Here is a 7,165-nt window from a genome sequence, read left to right as displayed (position 1 = left end):
ACGCCATGTCTCGCCTTTACGAGGCGATCCATCCTAGAGCCGTTTGTACCCAGGTACACTCCGCCCCCTTGTCGACGACCTCCATGGCGTACACTAAGCACGACATGTGTTCAGTCAAATGCCATTAAGCTTAACGCCATGTCTCTCCTTTACGACGGCGATCCATCCTAGAGCCGTTTGTACCCAGGTACACTCCGCCCCCTTGTCGACGACCTCCATGGCGTACACTAAGCACGACATGTGTTCAGTCAAATGCCATTAAGCTTAACGCCATGTCATTTTTACAGAGTATGAAGGATGGCGGGGTACTCGACCATGGAGGATGGATGAGCTTATGCGATGCGTGGTTGGCCGTATCCGCGGATTTCGTAGGCAGGAGCGGAGGAGGAACCTTCTAGCAGCAAGTGCATAAATCGTTTCACGCGCAAAAGCACATTGCTCCATACGACATGCACATCATTCAAGAACGCTATGTGAGGTCGTTATCGTATCGCTGATATGCTATCCAAACCAGCATCACCAAGTTTTGTCACATGGTTGAAGGCAAGGTGCCTATTGCCGGCAGAGGAGGAGATCATAAGTTTTGCTTCTTCTTGCTCAATTTATTTAAATTATTCATTCACTCAATGAATCTACTCATTATGTAGCCCACACGCGCTGCCGTGATGTACCACAGGACAGAGGGACGCTCATTTACGTACACACGCTGTTGGATGAATCTAAAGGGGCACTATGCGTGAGACGACATGATCCGTTGATGAAAAACTTGTTGAACATCTGATTAATCTCGTCGAATTTGAGACATTATTGTACTAGACTTATTTGAATGCAATGTATGGATGATTTGTGCTATTTTCTATTCGAATTTTAATGAATATCGGCAAGTTTGCATGAATTTCGTCCGGTTAGGTCAAATGCAGCTTGAAATGTATACATGCAGTATTGTATGGCAGCTTTCGACATCAGTGTTCGTGGACTGGTCTCACTATCCGCAGACAGATGACAGAGAAAATTTACGGGTCAGCGTCGAAGATGCCCTGGATACAGTGGTTCCATGCGTGACAACGCTAGGCGAGTGAAGCCCTACGTATAGATTTTCCTTCGTGGCAAGACCGCAAGACGACCCGAGAGTCGAGTCGTCGGTTCTCTCTGCCGGTCGTGCACGGCCAAGTTGTCATCACTCACCACTCACCAGCCTTGACTAAACCGAGAAATTTGAGCAAATCGATTCACGTGTGTGTGCCCACCAAAAAAGTGTGATTATCCTTGGCGGAAAATCACACCAGCGCACTGGCAGCTGCCACCGCCAAAGCTTGATCTCTCGAGGTCGAATATGCTTGAGAAAAGTATAAGGAAATTAATGGGCCAAGGCGACCTTTCTCTTTGCCATGGGAGGGGTCGATCGACATCTATAAATAGCGGCCTTCGGCGCGCAGCATCTGCAAACAAACAACACAACTCCTCCAAGCCCCAACTAGTTACAACCCAGCCACATCGATTCACGATGGCGTCCTTGGCCAGAGCCGCCCGTTTGATGGTGCTCCTGCAGATCGCGCTGTTCGTCGTCGTCTCCGCGGTGATCATGAGCAGCTCCGTCTGCCACGGAGCCGGGATCGGTCGTGAGTGCTTCCGAACTGCTCATTTCATCCTCTTCGTCGTCGTCTCATCTACTCCTTCAGTTATACTCCTCTGCGGCGTCCTGAAAGCGGGTAATTACTTGTAACTGATGAATCTCCATGGACGCTCGTGTTTTCCTTCCAGCTGGTGCTCTGGACCCTAGCCGCCGCCCCATATGCGGAGGCAGACCGTGCGGACAGCCTGGCCTGCCGTACGGCGGCCGTCCTCGGCCCTACCCTTACCGTCCGCAGCCCGGCCCCGGAGCCCCTCCGCCGTACAATGGAGGGATTGGACGACCGTGATCATAGCAGTACTGTACAAGTTGCTGCAACAACCTTACTGAACCGGGAGTGTAATATCCGGTCGTAGGAATAACTCCCGTTTATTACTGCGAATAAAACTGCAAGTCTGGCTCCCATATATTAATGGGTGTGTGAACGTGAAAGTTCGGTTCCAAATTACTATCACTTCCTCTGTTCGCTTTTATAAGTCGTTTCAGACAACTGAAAATGAGCTACTTTGCACTCTGTCTAAAATGTCCTCAAGACCTTATAAAAATGAACAGAGGAAGTAATAAAGATGAATAGTCTAAGTGTAAGTGTAAGTGCAAGTGTTATGTTTTGCAATCTGGATTCAGTCTACAAGGCTGCCTCGTGCTATTTTACTCTAGGCAACATGGTGGGCACATGGCTGCAGCTGTACGCTCCCACTCGATCCAAGTACCCTTCCTTGTGCTTATACCACGCCCCATCCATGTCATGTTTCCTTCCCCAAATCCCTTGTCCAAATAATTTACAGTGTAAAATAAATTGGACGGTAATTCTACTGCTTAATAAGCGTAACAAGTTATGTTTCTCTTTTAAGGGAAATTAACAAGCTGGATTGAAATGCCATGCTTAACTGACAAGAGCATTGGATAGGATAGCACGAGCAGTTCAGCACCTATACACCATAGGAACTTGTGCCGTCAAACAAAAACCCAGAGAGAAGAGGGAGTACGACCATTTCAAATAAGCAATTTATCAATTTTGAGATGCTCTCTGCACGAGTGTCTCTGCCCGTACAACATCAGGCGTGTCGTTTCCTATAATGCATACTGCATAAACAACCTTGATCCCATTGCACATGGGAATCCTATAGGAATATGGGAGCTGAAACCGTTATTCAACTGGTTAAGCTTGAGCGGTTACTCGACTGGTTTGTTCGTTGCATGTTTGCAGGGAGGTACACTTTGGGTTTGCCTTGTCATCTCATTACCGGCGACAAGGAAGTATGCAGTGTGCCTGGAACAAGATAACAAATGACAATATCTTAGCCGAGGCTGATATGCTGCCGAATGTTGGATGAAGATCAAGGTGAGGAAGCTCTCACTAGTTTAGCCATAACACAGACCTGAAAAAATTCATCATTTTGGTTTTTGTATCTGGGTTTATGCTTTCTGTAGTCTCCAAAGCTTGCTGCATGTGGTGTAGCGATCGCTCCGCAGCTTGGTGGGTAACTCGGAATGGCTGATGTAGTCCTATCAAGGCAGGATGTCCTGCGAGAAGCAGACAGAGCAGGTAATTAAAATCCGAAAAATATGAATTGCAAGTGCTTGGTGACGTCAAGGAGGGTTCATGTTGCTATTAATTTCCATAATTACAAGAATGGCACAGATTATGAAAAAAGTGTAGAATGTGTAATACTACCTAGTGACAGTGGGTAGCATAGCCTTTATGCTTTACCACACGCAAAAACGGTTCAACAATAAATGGGCAAAATAAGTGGGCATATAACAATAGGACAAACATTTGATTTTTCAATCAATTTTGCTTAGATCACCTAGATGTACGAAATGGAACCTATTCGGCCTTCTAGCTACTCACTACACTCTGTTAAAAAAGGTATCACTACATAAGTACTACCTCCATCTTAAAATGTAAGACATTTTTGTAGGCTAGTTTAGTACTAGACAACACATGCCTTGATTGAGAACTGTAAGTATGCAACTTATAACATTAATTAAGATGTGTTGGTGCTAGATTCGGATATGAAAAAGTATTCCACGAATAAACCAGATGATCGATTTGGTGATTTGGGAATTTAAAGAGTGAACTAGGAGAACCTTTCAATGTCACAGAAATTCAGTTCAATGCCTTTTGACTATCACTAAAAATAAAGCTCATTTGTGAGTTCAGGAAGGCGCCACTGCTTTAGGGACCTCGGTCTCCAATTCGGATGGAGTGCTGTAATTGCTATGTAATTCCACTATCAGACTCTAATCCTAGCTCCCAATATCTTTTTTGTTGCTTCCATGATTTGATCAAATGTAGTTTCCTGTAGGAATCATACTAGCACCCTTTGGCACTAATATAGCCCTCCTTGCGTCGTCAGCCTCTCCGCCAATAAGTGGTGCGAGTTATGGGTCCAGGTGCAGATGTTCGACGGGCACATGGTGCTCGAGCGCGGCTGGGAGTACTTCTGCCGCCGGCACAAGATCGTCCCCGGTGGCCTGGGGCTGAAGGTGCGGATTTTCAACACCAACGCCTCGAACATCTGCAGGGTCCGGTGTTCCAAGAACAGTTGCATCGATGACATCGCGCATGCCATGTAGTTTGTCTGTCAAGTCTGAAGTGAAGTAGTTTAGGACTGAACTTAAGTTTGAATGCCTGTTTTGTTGTGAATATGTCCATATTTTCCCAGAGAGCAGCACCCTAGGGTCCAACAGGGGCATGGGATGCCCTGCTGTTTTAAACTTATGCCTATTAGTACTTATGATCTTCCTGTTCTAATCTGATCTGATCATAGTGTGTCCTACTGTGAACGTCGTTTTGCTTTGTTCTTGTTGCTCTTCTGCTGTTGTTGATCATAATGTGTTGTGTGTGTTGTGTGCTGCAAAATGGTTGGTAAGTCCACCACATTTGAAAGAGTGAGCACACCAAGTACTTGCACACAACCAAACGGCCGTGCTTTGCATCTGCTCACCCCTAAAGCACAAACACGGACAACCAAACAACTTGCATGCATCTAGGCCTTGATGCAATGCAGGCAACCAATCAACATGCAAATATTGATTTTTGCCTTCATATGCTTAGTCAGGCCCAACTGGGACAAACATGTAAAGTGGCAAAAAACGATGCATGTGTTAGGAATTAAATAGTAGATTAATTAGCAGATGCTAATTAATGAATAGTCATTAGCAAAGGGGTGTGTCCAGCCCCAAATAGTCATGCCTCTTCTCTCTATTGTCAACAGGCACCTATTCGGGAGGGATGCCTTCGAACAGGCACCTGTTCGGGAAGGATGCCTCCGAACAGGCACCTCTTCTTCCCACCTCATTCAATCTCGTTTTACACCGTGCGGCTGCTTAAAGCAGTCCGCTCCTCGCACAAAGGAAAAAAGGGGCGGCAAGGTCGCGCGGCGGGACTCGGCCTTAGAGCATCTCCAACATCCGCCCAACGCGCGGCGCGCTAAAAATGTGTTTGCAGCGCGTCGATCGCCTGCTTTGGCGCGGCGGGGAGCGCTGGCTCCAGCGGCCACGGTAAACTTTAGCGCGCGCATGTAGCTTCAGTAGGCGCGCTAAAATGCAGCATGCGCGCTCTCGCACAAACAACATATGTGCTCCAAACACAAGCAAGAAGATCAAACACAAACAAAATAAATCAACAATAAATAGTTCAGTTTCATTATTACAACTCAAACAAATAGTTTATCTTTCAATACAACACATAGTTCAACAATACAACATCAAACAAATAGTTTATCTCTTCTGCAGGCATTCAAAGAAAAGCATGCCAAATCCAAGACTCTTGATCGGCCACCGCTTCAAGGATTATAGTGGAACCCCTTTTTTGGCCGTGGAATTGCCCATGCCATGCCTTAGGACAATTCTTCCAACTCCAATGCATGCAATCTATTGAGCCAAGCATACCTGAGAAGCCGCGAGCTTTGTTCATCTCCAATAGCCTTGCGGCGTCTTCAGCATTGGGAGATCTTAAATACTCCTGGCCAAACACTTGCACAATTCCGACTGCGAAGTGCTTGACACACATAAAGGCTTGACTCTCACCCATGGCCAAGTGATCATCAACTAGATCAGCGGGGATACCGTATGCCAACATATGCAAAGCGGCTGTCACCTTCTGAAAGGTGCTATGACCAAGCTCTCCGGCGACATTCCTCCTTTGCTGAAAAAACCGGTCTTGGCTCGCTAGTTTCTCTGCAATGCGCCTGAACAACTCGGTGCCCATCCTAAAACAGCGACGAAAGTACGACTCGGGGTATGTGGGATTCTCCACAAAATAGTGCCTCATCAATCTGTTGTGGGCATCAATCCTATCCCTCCAAATTTTCTGCCGACCCATAACCGAACCACCGTGCTTCGGTTTTTTATTGATGTGCATAGCTTGGATCATTGCAAGATCCTCCTCCTCTTCCATATCAAATTCTTCTTCGGAAGAATCATATGACGAACTCATCTACAATGTTCAATTTAAACTAGGCTATAAAAACTACAAACAACATGCACCAAATTCATGTAAAAAATGTGAAGTTGAAGCAATACATACCTTGCCGGTGTGACGCCCGGATATTTAAGCTACAGTGAACCTCTGCTAATGATGCCACATCACCACGATTACTGTTGTTAACCTCGTGATGATTCAATCCCGTTCGAATTCAAAATTCAAAATCAAGGCAAACAACAAAAAGTTTTCAAACATTAAAACTAAAATGTCCTAAATGTGTCGGATAAATCATAGGTAATTGTGGTGGAGAAACCACACGTTTGTAAAATGTTTTAATACTCTCACATGAATAAAACAGTAGCAAATATAATTGTTTAAATGCTTTTAAAATAATAAACAATCTCAAAACTAATTTGTTATAAGTATTAAACTATTGTGGCACTGGCATAATTTGTAACATCTATTTAGGTGCCACTTTGGTATTTCACTAAAACTAAAATAAAAGGGAACTAAAAGAAACAGAAAAGAAATAAAATAAGTAGAAAGAAATAAACAAATAATTATATGAAATCCCCCCGGCCTAACTAGGCCTTGGCCCAGCTCGCCCCCTGGCCTATGACTTCCCCGGTCGAAACCCTAACCGCACCCACGATCCCCACTACCCCCCTCTCGGTCCATTCCTCTCCCCCCATGACCCGATCTGGATCGAGTGCCCCGACCCCATCGCCCCACATCGCCAGCGCCCCGACCCCGTCACCGGACTTCCTCACCGCCGCGACGCCCGTGTCGTCCCCCTCCCCTGCGGCCGCCGTTGCACCTTCGTCAGGTCTCCACCAACACCGCCACCACTCGTCGTCCCTGGAGCCGCCTCGACGCCGTCTGCCTCGATGCCCTTCGTCGGACGCCGCCACTACCTCGCCGTCGATCCCCTCAACTCCTGCACCCCCTGGCTCCCCTGAGCCCCCTGTCGGCCCTCTGTGAGCCCCCCACATCCTCCCCTCTTCCCTTGAGCTCTGGCTCCCCCACTAGCTAGCCCCGGTACCGCGTCCAAGAACTCGTCGCCGCCGTTTGACTCTCCGCCGTGGCTACAGCTCGCAGGACTC

The 7,165-nt window shown here is 46.8% G+C and overlaps 1 long non-coding RNA gene across 4 annotated transcripts; it reads left to right on the top strand.

Moving 5' to 3' along the window:
* Window positions 1–1,254: 1,254 nt before the first annotated feature.
* LOC123170339 (uncharacterized) lies at window positions 1,255–4,368 on the top strand. Of its 4 annotated transcripts, XR_006485177.1 has the most exons (5): window positions 1,357–1,619; window positions 1,762–2,972; window positions 3,062–3,176; window positions 3,795–3,855; window positions 3,940–4,361. It is a non-coding gene; the product is annotated as an uncharacterized lncRNA (long non-coding RNA). The 4 variants fall into 4 exon arrangements; XR_006485176.1 differs by having other exon boundaries at window positions 3,062–3,855; window positions 3,940–4,368; XR_006485174.1 differs by having other exon boundaries at window positions 3,062–4,368.
* The last annotated feature ends 2,797 nt before the right edge of the window (window positions 4,369–7,165 follow it).

The sequence above is a fragment of the Triticum aestivum genome, chromosome 7D, assembly GCF_018294505.1.
Source record: "Triticum aestivum cultivar Chinese Spring chromosome 7D, IWGSC CS RefSeq v2.1, whole genome shotgun sequence".
In the NCBI taxonomy this organism is placed as follows: domain Eukaryota; kingdom Viridiplantae; phylum Streptophyta; class Magnoliopsida; order Poales; family Poaceae; genus Triticum; species Triticum aestivum.
Note: the sequence above shows the minus strand (reverse complement) of the source record. Positions and strands in the feature narration are given on the sequence as shown.